General features: G+C 32.7%; 1 long non-coding RNA gene across 2 annotated transcripts; it reads left to right on the forward strand.

The window, feature by feature from the left end:
- The first annotated feature begins 566 nt into the window (after positions 1 to 566).
- LOC146897131 (uncharacterized) lies at positions 567 to 1,548 on the forward strand. Of its 2 annotated transcripts, XR_015023937.1 has the most exons (3): positions 567 to 923; positions 1,084 to 1,176; positions 1,338 to 1,548. It is a non-coding gene; the product is annotated as an uncharacterized LOC146897131 (long non-coding RNA). The 2 variants fall into 2 exon arrangements; XR_015023936.1 differs by having other exon boundaries at positions 567 to 1,176.
- Positions 1,549 to 18,044: the final 16,496 nt, after the last annotated feature.

Below are 18,044 nucleotides of genomic sequence, written 5' to 3' on the forward strand. Positions count from 1 at the left end.
ATTCGAGCAAGAGCGTCCTTTCAGAAAAATATGATGAATTAAAATATCTCACTCTTTAACTAAATACGTCTGAATGAGCTCCAAGAGATTTGCATAGTGGTGAAACTTCGACACTTTCTTTGACACTAAATGTTTTACATGTAGAGAGTCAGAAAAACAGACTAGATTCTTATAACTAGCCTCCCACCAAAGCTTAAACTCAATCATAAGGGCGTAAATTTATGTATGCAAAATATTGAACAAACTCACACTACCATATATGACAAATTGAAAGTTTTCCCTCAAAATACCTTACCAATCCACCATAGTCTGCTTTATCTGGGTTAGTCAAAGCGCTTTCATCCCCATTAAGAACAATTGTATGTCATTATCACCATGCTACCAGCATACTTCATGAGTGGACCTAACTAAAGCGGTTAAAACTATATTGACGAATGCTCGTTGTGAAAATTGCAACTGTGCATAAACAACTGAAATCATATTTGGGACTATTGATTGGATACCTTCAAACACCAATTTATTACGAGTGCACCATAGATTCTGCATTATGATAGGGGAAACACTCGCTATCTTTTTAAATAACATTTGCACCATATCTCCCATATTACTCAAATAATTATTATCTCCACCAAACCTCCGTTATTTTAATGGTAAATAGTCATTTTGGCCTTTGAATGAGCACCTCGCTGTCATAATGGTCCCTAACTAAAGAGAAAACACAAAAAATTCCCTGACTTCAAAATTTGTTAGCCAATTTGGTCCTCGACGTTAGGTTTGGCCATTAATTCTACAAAAAAAGTTGAGTTGGTTTTTTTTTTTGGAGACATGTAAGCTGTGAGGTGGCAACAACGACCAAAATAAAAGAACATCATTCATCTCTTCCAACAACACCATTTATCTCATCTTCCTGAATCTTCCTCGATGTAATGTGTGAGCTACACATTTTAATAAACTTTCTAATTTTTATTTCTTAGTGGAGCACTTATTAGGGTTTGCCTTTTTAATATGTCTTACTTGAGGTTTTATTGTTTGTTGTATTCATTTTCAATAATTTGTATGCAACTAACACTAAAATTCCCCTAGGCAATTGATCCCAGAACACGCAAGGCTTTATTCAAGATGTTGAATAGAGGTGTGTTTCGAGATATGAATGGATGCATTTCAACTAGAAAGGAAGTATGCCATACACCAAAACCTTTTGTTTACATGTTTGTTTCAGATTTTTTTTTTTGTTGTTCTAATCATTGGATTAAGGTTTTATGATGGGGATAATTGATTTTGTTTGCTATCCTATTGATAATTGTTACTCTTTTTTTTAATTTTCTGTGTTTTTCTAGGTTAAAGTGAGGAAAATTGAGGAGGATGAAATGAATGATGTTGTAGGAAAAGATGAAGGATGTTCTTTCACTTTGGTCCGTGTAGTCATATCATAGCTTACATGTCTCCAAAAAAAATGTTAACTCAGCTTTTTTGTGGAGTTAACGGCCAAATCTAACATTAGGAATCAAAGTGATTAATGAATTTTGAAGTTAGGGACTTTTTGTATTCTATACTGAGTTAGAGACCATTATAACAGTGAAATGCAGAGGCAGGGCCCTTCATGGGCTGGGATGGGTCACGACCCACCCGAAAAAATTAAAAAATTAACAATTATAGGTCTATTTTGCGATTTTTTAAACAATTTTACGACATTTTTGTTTTCGACACATTCAAATCTCTATTAAACGGTGCAGTGATCCACCCAGAAAAATAAAAAATCATAGACCAATTTTGTGAGATTTTAAACAATTTTTCAACGGTTTTAGATTTCAACGGTTCCACAAGTAGTATACATGATTTTTGTCGTGTATATGCTTGACTGGTTAGCGGAGGTTTACAGGCCTTCTAATCTGTAGGGGGTTTCAAACCTCTCTTACATTGTCTCTTAACTAAAACTCGTTTAAATCAACATTTATATTAGAAGAAAAAAAAGCTTCATAATTTAGTGGCCACCCAAGCCTTTTTTTCTGACTCCGCCACTTGTGAAATGCACACTAAAATGATTGTTTACCGTCATTTTAATGAAATATAATTGTTTTGTTTTTATTTTGTTTCTATCTTATGTTCTGTCCTATGCTTATTACACAATTTGTTTGAAAGTGAATCATTGAATTTGAAACATAAATACATAAGTTTTTTCTCAAAGAAGTAAATACTAGATAACTTACTAATCTGTGGTAAAAAATAATAATAACTTACTAATCATCTTTATTTTATTTTCTTTGACGAATACTCATCAACCTTGTTAATTAATGAATTAATAAATATTTAGATGACATGGGCAATGTATTTATTGAAAGATTGGTATTTATTTAAAATTATTTTACTTTTTTCTTCCTCACATGATCTATTGTTCATTTAATTTTTCCTATTTTTTTTTTTTTATCTCTCTTACATAATAAAATGTTTAGTTTGGTTGGCCTTTTCCGCTCATACTTGTAATGGCCTCTAAAAAAAACCATCTCAATGTGGTTTTTGAACGATCGCATATTTGGTGTAGTACTCTAAATTTGTCACGACCATGTAACCAAATCTATCCATCAAAAAAAAAAATGTAACCAAATCTATCTATCATTCAACGTGGCTTTTAAACTTGGTTTTTTTTTTTTTTTTTGGCTGAGGTTCGAACCCCAGACCTTGCATATATTATGCATTATCCATACAAACTGAACTAAGCTCACGAGTTGGTTTAAAAAACTTAGTACCTTTACTAAAAAAAACTTAGTACCAAAAAATGAACGTGACAGATTTGGTACTCTAAAATAAATATGAGATCGTTTATAAAATAATTTTTACTTTTTAATAAATATTTAATTCTTTGTACCAAAAAAAAAATTAATTCTAGTGAATGATAGTTTGTAAAATACATTAATTTTTTGAATTCAAAAAGAAATATTAACTAATATTAAGCAAAATCTAACACCAATATTTAGCCTTAAAGCTTCTTATAACCAGGATGAAACTCCTAAATTCAATTCACCTTTAAATAAGCCACTTTATCATCTACTACTACCTCCGTTTTAAAATGAGTGTCGTCTTAGCAAAAAAAAATAAAAATTGTTTCAAAATGAATGTCACTTTCCAGTACAATAATAACTTTTTATTTTCAATTGTACCCTTCAATTAATACTATACATTACTTCTAAAGTATTATTTTTTCTTTAATGAAAAACAAACCAATAGTTGAATAAGATAATTTGGTAAAATAACATCTCTCTTTCTTTTAATTAATGCATTTCTTAATATGTGTATAAAAACCTTAAACGACATTCATTTTAAGACGGAAGGAGTATTATTTTTTTAAAATAATAGACACACTTTTACTTGTCAAAATATTATTGATATTTGATTCAAAAAAAATTGATTTTTACCTGACTAATCTTGGAAGAAATCAAACCTATTACCAAGCCTTTATCTCCCTTGTTTATTTCCTACTTCTAGTAATTTGTTTCTAGTATGAAATTTTCCTTTCACGTCCAAACAAACTTGGTGGGCTAGGGCAACTAATTAGACCCACGTCACCAGCCAACCAAAAATGGTCCAAAGAAAACAAATTATATAGGACAGTTTCCTAAAAAGATAATGATATACTGTAGTACAATCTTCCAGAGCTGATTTATTTATTTATAGAAGGAAAAAATATCGTTTATTGTCTTATCAAAATGTGTCGTCACGTTCGGTTTGTCCTTTTTTTGGATGAAAGGAGCGGATTATCTTCATTTTGAATATAAAAAAATATCCAAACTGTAGCCATGAGGGAAACGAGGAGGGGACCATCTAACTAAAATCCATAATAAATGATTAATCAAAGTTTTCACTTCTCGGAGATCTTTTTGGTATATACTCCAAAACTTCTCTTCATAAATGTAAAGATTAATTAATGAAGGGTGATGTTAACATGTGTCCGGGCACTAGTTAAACAGTTAAAATGAAAAGAAAAAACAAAATCAACATTAAAAACAACACTTTTTAAAGTTTTAAAAAGTAAAATGCACAATTTTCAAGACAACATTTCCTTCTATAATTCTTTAACTAGTGTTCCGGTGTACTAGTTAACATTTCCCATTAATTAATTAATTGAATCGGACAGAATATAAAATATGTAAAAAAAAAATCTTTTCAAAAAATATAATCCCTCCGTTTCAAAATGAGTGTCACTTTAGGCAAAAAAAATTGTTTTAAAATGAATGTCACTCTACATTTTCAATGCAACTTTAATTTTTTTCTTCCAACTTTAACCTCAATAAATACTTCAACTTTTTTCTCACACAATTTTCAATGCAACTTTAAGTTTGTCGTTTTCTTATAAAGTAAAGGCAGTTTAGTAAAAATGTTATGTTTAATGATTATTTCATTCCATTCCTTAATTTGTGTGCAATTGACTTAAGCGACACTCATTTTGAAACGGAGGGAGTAAAACAATATCATTATCAAATTGATACTCCCTCCGGTTACTATTATAAACAAAAGTTCACTTTTTAGATTCATTCAATAAATAATGTATATAGTCTATATATAGACCACATACATCATTTATTGAATGTATCTAAAAAATCAACTTTTGTTTATCAGTGACCGGATGGAGTATTTAAACTCTTGTGACATGACATCTAGCTATTTTCTTGAAATGTACACACATATGGAGAGAGAGTGAGAGAGAGAGACTGGGTATATATTATATATTTGCCTCATGACATATGATTATTAGACAAAATATATATTTAGACATAAATAAGAGAGAGACTTTCCCCAAAAAAAAATAAGACTGAGATTTGTTATAGTGAGCTATATTATATCCAAGGCTAGCTAACTTTCAAATTTAAGATATTATAACCAAGATTCTTTGGAAAAATAATTTGTGATTCAAACTATGTTACGACTATTTAATAGAAGTTGTAAAACATATATTGCAAATACATTTTACACAAATAATGGAAGACGAATATATTTCAAAGTCTCAAGGCAACGTCACACCGTCAATTTAAGTGGGTTAAACACTAAATAATATGATAACCAATTCATCGGTTTTTTTAATAGAAAATATTAGTAATTTATTAATATTTATTCATCTTTTCAGAATAAAGTTTTATTTAAAGTGACGGTACATACACATTTATAAAGTTTTATTTGTTTTGTGGTAGTAGTCCACATTGCACCTTCCCACTAAATTACCCTCAATTTTTATTATAAAAAAATATTTGCACTCATTTTTTATTAATAAATTATTTGTTTAATATTGCCATACTCTGTCCTGACAGTAACGGAATCTAGGTGCCACATAAGTTAACTAGCACGATGTATGGAATCGACGATGATGAGATGAAATTATTCATTTCATTATTGAGCATCGTGATAAATGTGGTACTTGCTACTGACCTTCATATCATTTTCCCCACCCCACATCACATGCTGTGTTTTTATCCGTCCATCTTCATGCAATTATTTGGACGTGGAAAGATGATAGTATATGAAAATAATTCATAGACATCCATATCTATTCATCTTAAGAAAGAAAAAAAGATACTACCTCCGTCCCAATTTAATTGACACAATTTTGTTTTTCACACATATTAAGAAAAATATATAAATAAAGGGGAAAGTGGAATATATTGTATTGGGAATGATAAAAGTAGTATTATTTAGTGTTATATTGTATTGGGAATGATGAAAGTTGTATTGAAAATTGAAATGGGTCAGTTATTTTGGGACACTTTTTTTTAGAAAATGGGTCAGTTATTCCGGAACGGAGGGAGTAGTACCTATAGATATGATAAGTAAGTGATGTGATGAAAAGAGAAATACATATTTAAAGAAAATAAAGTGTTAAATGTATGTAAAAATTAAGAGTTAGAATCCTTTCTATTGAACATTTTTTTTTTCTTTCTTTCATTTAAAGAGATAACGACATCCTGACAAAAAAAAAAAGAGAGAGATAACGACATAGGGAAGGTTTAAAAAAATCATAAAATAATCCATTAATTAATTAATTATTTTTTTGAAAGAATTAATTAATTAATTATGGTAGAAAATAGAATAGCTTTTGGATCCAACGTGCAATTATATTCAATTTATATTGAGAAATGAAGAAGATCCTTACCTATTTTTTTTAGGAAAAAGAGGATCCTTACTTGAAAATTAAAGATATGCATGTATCATTGATGGACTTAATAATAGTAGAGAAGAGAAACTCTTACTTGGTCACAAGACCAACACTTGATATTTGGGCACATCCAATAGAAATTTGACAACACATGAAAGATCATTTCTTATAAAAAAAAATTTTCAACTTGTAAGACAGATAAAATAGCAAGTAAAGATGCGACTTTATCCCTTGCAATTTTTTCCGTGACTAGATTTAGTCTTTTACAAAAAAACAAAAAATAATATCTAAATTAGTCCATCTATTATAATAAATCAAAGATTAATTTATTATTCATATAAAAGTGACTAATTTGTGTATTATTTTTTTCCATGACTAAATTGTGTTGAAAAATTTTTATGAGGAGCAAATTGAATATTTATTCTAAAATAAATACAATTCTTTCTTATAAAAGAAGGAATCAAACAAAAATACATGTTCCTTTCATATCCATCTATATAGTTAAACATGATAAATAAATGAATTCACTTTGGATCTTTAATCTTTATTTTATATGTCTTACAAATTGCAAAACAACAATTATTATTTATGAGATATCCATCTATATAGTTAAACATGATAAATAAATGAATTCACTTTGGATCTTTAATCTTTATTTTATATGTCTTACAAATTGCAAAACAACAATTATTATTTATGAGAAAGAGTAATGTGATCAACATTCTCTTTTGAACACATTCTCTAATATTTACTCTCTTTTTAGTTTAAATCATTATGGATTTACACTTTAAAAATTGAGCTCACACAAAATGTCAAGAAAATCTATCTTCAGCGTAAAAAAATGTCAACAGTTGTTGCATGCTACTAACAATGGTCACACATTTTTAGCTTATATAATATTGCCGCGGATTAAATATGAACAAACAATTTTTTGACAGGGAAGCATGAACAAATCATATTAAATAAGTTATTAGATTATATTATCCATTCTTATCTGCTTGTGCAATTATGCTTTTGACACGTCCTATTATTATTCTTTTGATTAAATGCAATTTTTTGGCTTTTGCATTATTGTACTATACTTCCCCATTTAATTTATAGATCGATCTTCACTCGATCCACAAGAGAAAATAGTATTATAATTCCCATGCGAGCCACGCTACTGAATAAACAATTCAGTGATCATGGGAGCAATGTGAACAAAAATAATCAACTGTCGTTGTTCAACACATCAAGAAGCTTTCTCTTTATTGGCCCAGGCTTACGTACTTATCTAAAGACACGAATATTTTATTTGTAATTGATTAATTATGGCACGTTCTCTGTTAGTGGAAAAGGGTGTATGTCATTTCATAATCAATGTGAGGTTCTGAATTTCTACCCAAAATCCACTCCAAAATGGTCTCTTTATTTCTTGAGAAATGATATTTTGACGGGGAAGTCTAACATGAGGTAGCGTTTAGGTCCCTCATTGCATGAGGGAGTTTTTTTTAATGGTGAGATTGATCCAATGGATTGGATCTGCTCCACCTCATCAAGAGAGCACATGCACCTCTCCACACTCAACCAAAACATATCATACACCCTCTGCATGTGATTTTCCATTAGTTTACAATTCTCTCACCTCTCTTCTTCCCATTTCACAACTCCATGGCTGACTTCATCGCCGCCGCCGTCAGTTCGCCGCGCTGCCGCCGTCCAAGGTTCTCCACCATTCCGCCGCCGTCAATTCACGGTTTTAAGCATATAAATATATATAAAAAAAAATACTGAAATAATCAACTTCTAAATTGATTCAGTTTACCCATAACTCATTTTGTTTTACAATTTGAGTGAGATATCTGGTGTGAATGATTGTTTTTCAAATTGATATGGGATTTTGTTATTGAATGTTCAATCGAAACTCGTATGAAATTACTGTGTAAAACGTTGATACTCATATGTTTAATAGTTTTTTTTCTTGCAAGAACCTTAAACAAATTATCTGCGATTGGTTTGTGGATTTGAAAAAGAAGTATGTGCTTTCTACTTCCCTTTAAATCCCGAACAAAACTGCGTAAAAAGAGTTGAATTTCGTTGCGTAACAAGGGAGATCTGGTCGGGTCAAATAGCGGGTCAAAACGACCCATTTTACGGTTGACGGGCGAAGAAGAAAAGATGAGTAGAACAAAAAAAAAAAATTAGGCAAGGCATGGCGTCGAACCAGCGACCTCTCAGACTCCGACAGAGCATTACATTACCAACTACACTACGGATTCAATTCCGTGATCCTGGGATTTTTATATTATTTATTGTCTATTACCAGTTTTGAATTTGAACATTTAATTCATTTTGTCATGGGTTTTTATACATACCAAGTTTTAAATAGACACAAGCCTAAAAAAAATTTATACGACCACACTTACATAAATGATAAATTTTATGGTTAAATATATTTTTGATTCCTATAAATATATCAATTTTTCGTTTTATCCTCTCTAACATTTTCGTTCAATTTTTAGTCCCTATAAAATTTTCAATCTCTACTTTTGATTCCTATTTTAAAGTTAATTTTTGTATTTTCTTTAAATGAAATTATGCAGAAATGTGTAGATTTTTGTAAAAAATTAGAATTTTTTTACAAAACACAAATTAAATATGAATTTTTAACTGTCAAAAATATAAAAATTCATATTAAATTCATGTTTTGTTAAAAAATTCTAATTATTTTTTGGAGAGATTCTTATAATATTATGAATTTTTCTTCAAAATTGTATACAAAAATATGAATTCTACATATGAATTTATTTTATAAGAGGGACCAAAAGTGAACATAGAAATTTTTTATGGACTTAAAGTTGAAGAAAAATTTTAAACGAACTAAAATGAAAAGTTACCAGCTGCAACACGATTTCAACACTATCACTAACGAATTTGAAATATATTAAATTTCATTAACTGTATTGAATGGCAATTAAAATAATTCATTCTTTTTTAAGGAATCAATTAATGCATCATTTAATTTATATTTTTTTTTTAACGAATGCATCATTTAATTCATGGTAGGATAGATTTATATATAGTATAAGACTTCTAAATAACATAGGCAAAAATTTAAATAAAATTTATTTAAACACACATCTATTGTTAATACAATTTAAAATAAAAATTAATATTAAGTTATGCGACTAAATTATATTTCTTTTAAATTTTATCATTTATATGTGTTCAAATTTTCTATTTATTTTAGGTTATGTCCAATTAAGCATTTCTCAAATCGGGTTCCCAAAGGTATGTCATCCGGACGAACTATCCACTCGAAAACTAGTCAACTTAGGAACTAGTTTACTCTGGGGACTTAAATGTGCCTATCATCTGAAAGGCAACAGGCACAGTCAATCCGACCGTTCAAAATGACCTTCTTAGACCTAAAAGGATGCAAAAACTTGAATTTCTCAGATCGGGTTCTCAGAGGTATGTCATCAGGACGAACTATCCCCTCGGAAACTAGTCAACTTAGGAACTAGTTTACTCCGGGGACCTAAACATGCCTATCATCTGAAAGGCAACAGGCACGGTCAATCCGACCATTCAAAATGACTTTCTTAGACTTAAAAGGATGCAGAAACTTGAATTTCTCAGATCGGGTTCTCGGAGGTATGTTATCTGGACAAACTATCCCCTCAGAAACTAGTCAACTTAGGAACTAGTTTACTTCGGGGACCTAAACGTGCCTATCATCTGAAAGGAAACATGCACAGTCAATCCGACCGTTCAAAATGACCTTAAGAGACCTAAAAGGATGCAGAAACTTGAATTACTCATATCGGGTTCCCGGAGGTATGTCATCCTGACGAACTATCCCCTCGGAATCTAGTCAACTTAGGAACTAGTTTACTCCTGGGACCTAAACGTGCCTATCATCTGAAAGGCGACAGGCACTGTCAATCCTACCGTTCAAAATGACCTTATTAGACCTAAAAGGATGCAGAAACATGAATATCTCAGATCGGGTTCCCGGAGGTATGTTATCCGGACGAAACTAGTTCTGAAGATGACTAGTTTCCGATAGGATAGTTGGTCCGGATGACATACCTCTGGGAACCCGATCTGAGAAATTCAAGTTTCTGCATCCTTTTAGGTCTCTTAAGGTCATTTTGAACGGTCGGATTGACTGTCCATTTCGCCTTTTAGATGATAGGCTCGTTTAGGTCCCCGGAGTAAACTAGTTCCTAAGTTAACTAGTTAGTTCGTCTGGATGACATACCTCCGGGAACCCGATATGAGTAATTCAAGTTTCTGCATCCTTTTAGGTCTCTTAAGGTCATTTTGAACGGTCGGATTGACTGTGCATGTTGCCTTTCAGATGATAGGCACGTTTAGGTCCCCGGAGTAAACTAGTTCCTAAGTTGACTAGTTTCCGAGGGGATAGTTCGTTCGGATGACACACCTCCGAGAACCTGATCTGAGAAATTCAAGTTTTTGCATCTTTTTAGGTCCAAGAAGGTCATTTTGAATGGTCAGATTGACTGTGCATGTTGCCTTTCAAAAGATAGGCACGTTTAGGTCCCAGGAGTAAACTAGTTCCTAAGTTGACTAGTTTCCGAGGGGATAGTTCGTCAGGATGACATACCTCCGGGAACCCGATATGAGTAATTCAAGTTTCTGCATCCTTTTAGGTCTAAGAAGGTCATTTTGAACGGTCGGATTGACTGTGCCTGTTGTCTTTCAAATGATAGGCACGTTTAGGTCCCCAGAGTAAACTAGTTCCTAAGTTGACTAGTTTCAGAGGGGATAGTTCGTCCGGATGACATACCTCCGAGAACCCGATCTTAGAAATTCAAGTTTTTGCATCCTTTTAGCTCTAAGAAGGTAATTTTTAACGGTCGGATTGACTGTGCATGTTGCCTTTCAAATGATAGGCACGTTTAGGTCCGTGGAGTAAACTAGTTCCTAAGTTGACTAGTTTCCGAGGTGATAGTTTGTCCAGATAACATACCTCCGAGAACCCGATCTGAGAAATTCAAGTTTCTGCATCCTTTTAGGTCTAAGAAAGTCATTTTGAATGGTTGGATTGACTGTGCATGTCGCCTTTTAGATGATAGGCACGTTTAGGTCCCCGGAGTAAACTAGTTCCTATGTTGACTAGTTTCCAAGGGGATAGTTCGTCGGGATGACATACCTCCGGGAACCCGATATGAGTAATTCAAGTTTCTGCATCCTTTTAGGTCTTTTAAGGTCATTTTGAACGGTCGGATTGACTGTGCATGTTGCCTTTCAGATGATAGGCACGTTTAGGTCCCGGAGTAAACTAGTTCCTAAGTTGACTAGTTTCCGAGGGGAAAGTTCGTTCGGATGACATACCTCCGGGAACCTGATCTGGGAAATTCAAGTTTCTGCATCTTTTTAGGTCTAAGAAGGTCATTTTGAATGGTCGGATTGACTGTTCCTGTTGCCTTTCAAATGATAGGCACGTTTAGGTCCCCGGAGTAAACTAGTTCCTAAGTTGACTAGTTTCCGATGGGATAGTTCGTCCGGATGACATACCTCCGGGAACCCGATCTGAGAAATTCAAGTTTCTGCATCCTTTTAGGTCTAAGAAGGTCATTTTGAACGGTCGGATTGACTGTGCCTGTTGCCTTTCAGATGATAGGCACGTTTAGGTCCCTGGAGTAAACTAGTTCCTAAGTTGACTAGTTTTCGATGGGATAGTTCGTCCGGATGACATACCTCCGGGAACCCGATCTAAGATATTCAAGTTTCTGCATCCTTTTAGGTCTAATAAGGTCATTTTGAACGGTCGGATTGACTGTGCCTGTTGCCTTTCAAATGATAGGCATGTTTAGGTCCCTAGAGTAAACTAGTTCCTAAGTTGACTAGTTTCCGATGGGATAGTTCGTCCGGATGACATACCTCCGTGAACCCGATCTGAGAAATTCAAGTTTCTGCATCCTTTTAGGTCTAAGAAGGTCATTTTGAACGGTCGGATTGACTGTGCCTGTTGCCTTTTAGATAATAGGCACGTTTAGGTCCCTAGGGTAAACTAGTTTCTAAGTTGACTAGTTTCTGAGGGGATAGTTCATCGGGATGACATACCTCTGAGGGGATAGTTTCCGAACTTAGTCACATCACTTAATATAATTTCTCTGCTAAATTTTATCATTCATGTATGTGTGTCTATGTAATTTTTATTTACGCCTGTGAATTAAATCATTGATTTTTTGATCATTATTCAATACTGGTAATAACAATTAAATAAAATCAAAATCCATATATTTCACATGTGCCTGTGTGGTGCAGCCGGTAATAATCTTTAATTTTAAAGCGTCGCTAGTTCTATTCCTGGTTGTCGTTATTCTGAATTTTTTGCCAATTTTTTTTTTTGAAACTCTTCTCCTTCACACGTTTACTCTATAACGAGTTTTTTTTACCCGTGACCCGATCTGACTGTATTCCCCTTGGAACACAATGAAATGCAACGATTTTTTCGTAGTTTTGATCGGATTTGACAGACAAGGGGAAAAGACATACTTATTTTGCAAATCCACAAGTCAATCACAATTATTTATTTAGAAGTGAAATTTTTAGTTGGAAACAACTCAAAATCAAAAAAGTCGAACACACACAAAAATGATAAAATTTAAAAGAGAAAATAATATAGTCATATCACTTAATATCATTTCTCTTTAAAATTTTATCTTTCATGTGTGTGTATCAATATAAATTTTATTTAGGCTTGTGTCCATGTAAGATTTTCTATATATAAAAACCCATATTAAAATCAATTAAATTATTGATTATTTATCATTATTCAAAACTAGTAACAACAATTAAATAAAATCAAAATCCTAAACGTGCAAATGCATATGTGTGGTGCGGTTGGTTATATATGTCACTTGTTAGTCTTGTGTTAAGTCTGCGGTTCGAGCCCTTGGTTTTCCAATTTTTTTTTTTGCCAGGTTTTTTTTTTCTTTCTTAAAGTTGTCTTCTTCGCCCGTTGTCTTCAAAACGGGTATTTTTGACCCGTATTCCGATCCGATCAGATCTCTCACTACACACAATGAAATTCAACCATTTTTACGTAGTTTTGATCGGATTTGAAAGACAAGGAGAAAGCATATACTTATTTTGCAAATCCACAAGTCAATCGCAATTAATTTTGTTAAGGTTCTTGCAAATCGTAAAACTAAGATATCAGTAATTTCACACGCTTCTTGCAAAACGTGGTTAAAAACTTGATTTTTTTTACAACATTTCACACAGTAATTTTATGTGGTTTTCGATTCAGCTTTCGATAACCAGATATCATATCAATTTGAGAAATAAATCTCACTCAAATAGTAAAACAAAAAATGGATTGTACGAAAAACTGAATCTTGGAACGGTGGAGGTATCTTGGACGGCGGCGGCGAACTAATGGGGTTGGAGTGAAGGGTGTCTGATCCTATACAGAGTGTGTTTTTGATATGGTGGAGACATGTTTGACGGCGGAAACCTGCTAGACATCGGTGGCACGGCGAGATAACGATGACGGAGTTTAGCATCTGGGTTGGGCTGTGAGATGAGAAAAGGATGTACTCTATGTTATGGTGTGTCTGAGATTGATCTAATGGGTGAGATTGGATCAAACTTATGGTATGTTAGTGATTGTGTGTGGAGAGATGTTAGTGTTCCTTATGTTTAATCTAGACCACAAATTTAATCTAATGGTATTTTTTACTACCTCACCCGTGAGGGACCTATTGGCTCCCTCGTCCTAGCCGTCACCTATTTTGACAACTACTTTTTGACAATTTTTAGACAACTTTCTCTCTCATACTCACATGATGTTGTTATCCTCTCTCTTCCTTTTTCTCTCTCCATTGTTTTTTACCAATAAGAAGTGAGAAAAACAAGGTTGTCAACAAAGTTGTCATCAAATGGATGTCAAAATATCATTACTCTTATTTCTTCAACCACTTCTGCCACCTTTTGAAGTTTTGCCGGTAACTTTTTACACGGAGGTTAAAATGTACATCTTCCGATTTTCGTTATAAACAAAAATCACTATTTTAATTCAATCATTAAATGATGTATGTGTTTTATAATAAAGATCATATATATTATTGATTGAATGAATTTAAAATGTAGATTTTGTTTATAATAGTGATTGGATTGTGTATATTTATTTGCGCAATTCTTAGACTTTTGTGTTAGGCATAACATAATTTTACAAATCGACTTATAAAGTGAGATTTGTCTTCACCTAAAAAATTTGATATCATTTCTCATGGGACTCTTAACAACCTCTTGATTCAGGGTTAGACATCTCAAACGTGATCCATAACGGTTATTAATACAATGATGAATGCAGAAATTTCAATTGGTATAAGTAAGATTATATATACGCTAATTACTTATACATAAAATAAATCAATTCATGAACGATAAAATTAAATAATGACATCATTATTACTAAAAAAATGATATTACAAATATTACTATATCCTTGTATATTACATTACATATTGTTCCCAGAACCACGTCATCTGTTCCCAGAACCTGTTTGTTGTGTTTTCTTTCACTGGTCTCTCTTTCTCTCTCCCTACATGCTGGTGGTCAGATCGGTAGTGGTTGTGGTTAGATTTGTGGGTGAAGAAGTCGACGGTGGAAGTGAGATCTAAGGATTAGAACGGCGACAACGGTGTTGATGGCGGGGAACGACGATGGTGGGCGTATGAGGTCGAAGGCGGACAAGGTTGTTAGATCTGACGGTGAGGGTGGTGCTGGTGAAGTTTGAGGGCGATGACGGCGACGGTGGTGGTGAGCTTTGGGGTGAGGACCGCGTACGACAGCGGAGGGTGGGTGTGGCCCATGGTGGTGTCTGATGAGGGAGAAAGGAGAAAAAGGGTGAAGGAAGAGATCGTGAGAGATATTACGACGTAGGTGGGGGCTGCGGTGTTGACGGTGGTCGGTGAGTGAAAGGAGGAAGAGGTAGGTGGTGTTGAAGTGGAAAAACGGCAGGAATGAATTTAAAAAAGAAAAATGTGAAGTTACTAAAATGCCTCAGTTATTGGGTGGTACAAGAGTGATACAAATAAAATGGTGTCAACCTATATTTTTCCTATAAACAATTATACTCCTACTCCCACTTGCTTTTGACCAATAACCCAAATCATTGTTTTCGATCTAGTTTAAATTAAACGGTAATAAAAAAATTTACTTAAATAAAACACAATTAATTTCTTATTTTGTTGGGTACTCCTTTCGTCCAGAATTTTTTCTGCACTTAATTTTTTTTTTTTAATTTTGCACTTATTTTTTTATGGACTTTGCACAGTTTTTTCTTTTGACGAAAGGAAGTTGCAAACTTAATTTTTTTCGATCAAGAGAAACAGATGCTACATTTTCTTTCGTCAAAGTTATATTAATAGCTTGCTTTTCTTGAATTGTTTTTTATTACGTTTTTTTGTGTGTGTGGTATAATATAGTTATTGTGGGTGACGACTTAATTATGTTAACAACATTCTAGTGTTTTTTTTTTCTTGAAAAAAATATTAAATGTTTAAAAAAAAACATAGAGTGTGCTTTAGAACACAACAAATATTAAAGAAACATGTGCAACAGACTAGTGACCTATTCAAAAAATATGGTCGCAAATGTTTGCAACGGAACTTGGCCGCTGCAAAAGCATATTTGTGTCAACCCTAAAATCTTGGCTCTAAAATTTGCTATTTTTTTTTTAAAACTGATTTTTTTCTTCGAATTTTTATCATATCCACTAAAAAATTCATACCAAACACTATTTTTGAATGTCAAACATGCTCTGATTATTTTTTAATGTTAATTTAGTAAAAAAAAATCTCTAAATTATTGAATGTCAAAATCATTTTTATTTAAATTTGTTACAAAGGGTCTATGGGGTTGTTCGTTATAACTTTTAAAAAAGATAACTTTTAAGAGCATTATTTCTCTTTGTTATTGTTTTTTTTAAAACCAGGATCTAAAAAAAATCTAAAAACAATTTCAAATTAAAAGATATTAAGATTATGTTTTTTATGGGAGGGGGAGAAAATAAGTATCAAAAGATGAAAGTAATTTTGTAACAAAAAATTCGGATACCATACATAGCGAATTTCACTCATCCTTAATTATATGTTTAACCCGGGCAATGCCGGATAAAAAAACTAGTTTTCTTTTAAAAAAATTGCTTGGGCCGAAAGCCTCCAAAAATGTTCTGTTTTTTTTTTTTATATTTTTGCGTCAGTTTTTAACCATCGAAAACACTTGCAGATTTTTTTTACATGTTTTTATAAAGAGAAATGATATTTGTACAACCATTTTAAAGTATCCACAATGGAGACTCTCAATTTGGAGGTCTTGAGCATGTCCCGCATGGACACGCCACTTTTTTATAATTTTTTAATAATAGTACCTAATAGGTACTCAACCACTCCAATAGAGATCCTCTAGCAAAAAGTTTATATGGATCCCACCAATAACTATTTATTTAAGATACTATAATCTATTTTATAATATTAAATTGCAATTGAAAAGCAATAATACAATGACAATGATTATTTTAAAAAAAAGTAATGTGGGATCCACTTAAGCATTGAGGTCTTAGTGAGACACTAGGTCATAGAAGACCCTAAAATCAAAACGTTTGCAACATTCCTCTTCTTTTTACCTTACATATATGGCAACGTTTGCTTGCTGCAAAGTTCAATATAAATTCAGTCTTATTTTTGAAAAATTGTTCATTTAACATAAAATTTAAGGATAAATTAATTTAAAATCGTCTCCGTGAGCTTAACTCAGGTGGTAGAGACAATGCATAATATATGCAGGGGTCGGGTTCGAACCCCGAACACCCCACATCTCCATATTTAAGATGTGTGAGCTCTAGCCACTATACTACTTAACAAAAAAATTATTTATTTTATAGGTAATTTTGCGAGTAATTTAACATCCATACTTGCTTAATTTTGTGGGTAATTTTACACGGAGAGAAATAAGGAGGGCGGAGGAGAGAGGGAGAGAGAAGACAGAGTGAGGAGGAGGTTTCACCGTTTCTATGTTTTGTTAATTTAATTTTTTTTATTTGAGTTCACACAAAAAGAGGTCATGTAACAAAAAAAATAAAGCTAATGGGGAGGAGAGAGGGGATGCACGACTGGCGGAGGATACGACGAGGCTGTGGTGGCGATGATGGGGCATTGTGAAACACATAAGAAAGAGGAAGGAGTGGGTTGCATGAGAGAGAAACCGACTCCCTTTCTTTTAATTTTCAAAATCCATTTTTTGTTTTTTAAAACTATCATTTACACACATGGCAAAAATCAAATGGAGACACATCATCACTAAAACACATAGGGGCCTTCAAACCAGAAAGGGGGGAAATGATGGGGTGCAAAATCGCTCAATTAAAAACATGGGGTGCAAAATCACACAATTGACAAAAGATAGGGGGAAAAGCGCAATTAAGCCTTGAAATAATTATTAACGAGATTCTACTTATGTCCACATCAATCCGCACATTATCATATTCTCTTTGTTATAATATTCTTAAAATTAAAAATATGTACGTTCATCATAATCATTAATTTATCATTCTCTAAAAAATATGAAAGATTTCTCCATTCTCCCTTATATTTCCCACCCTTCAAAATTTTCTCTCTCCCCTCCAAACTCCCAAAAAACCTAACTGATCGTGTTTGATTAAGATTCCTTGATCCAAGGATATGAATTAATTGGAAGAAGCTCAAATAATACTATTTGAAAAAGAAAAAAAAAGAATTTAGTGATAAAAGTAAAATTATTCTTTTCTTTATGATTTAACTCTTTAATTTGATTTTTTCAATAGTAGAAGAATTTGACAAGTGCAACAATGAGACTCCATCATTTCAATTGTGGGATGGAGAAAATATGAAAACCGGACATTGAC

This window comes from Medicago sativa, chromosome 8, assembly GCF_051527215.1.
Source record: "Medicago sativa cultivar Bolivia chromosome 8, Bolivia_mono, whole genome shotgun sequence".
Taxonomy (NCBI): domain Eukaryota; kingdom Viridiplantae; phylum Streptophyta; class Magnoliopsida; order Fabales; family Fabaceae; genus Medicago; species Medicago sativa.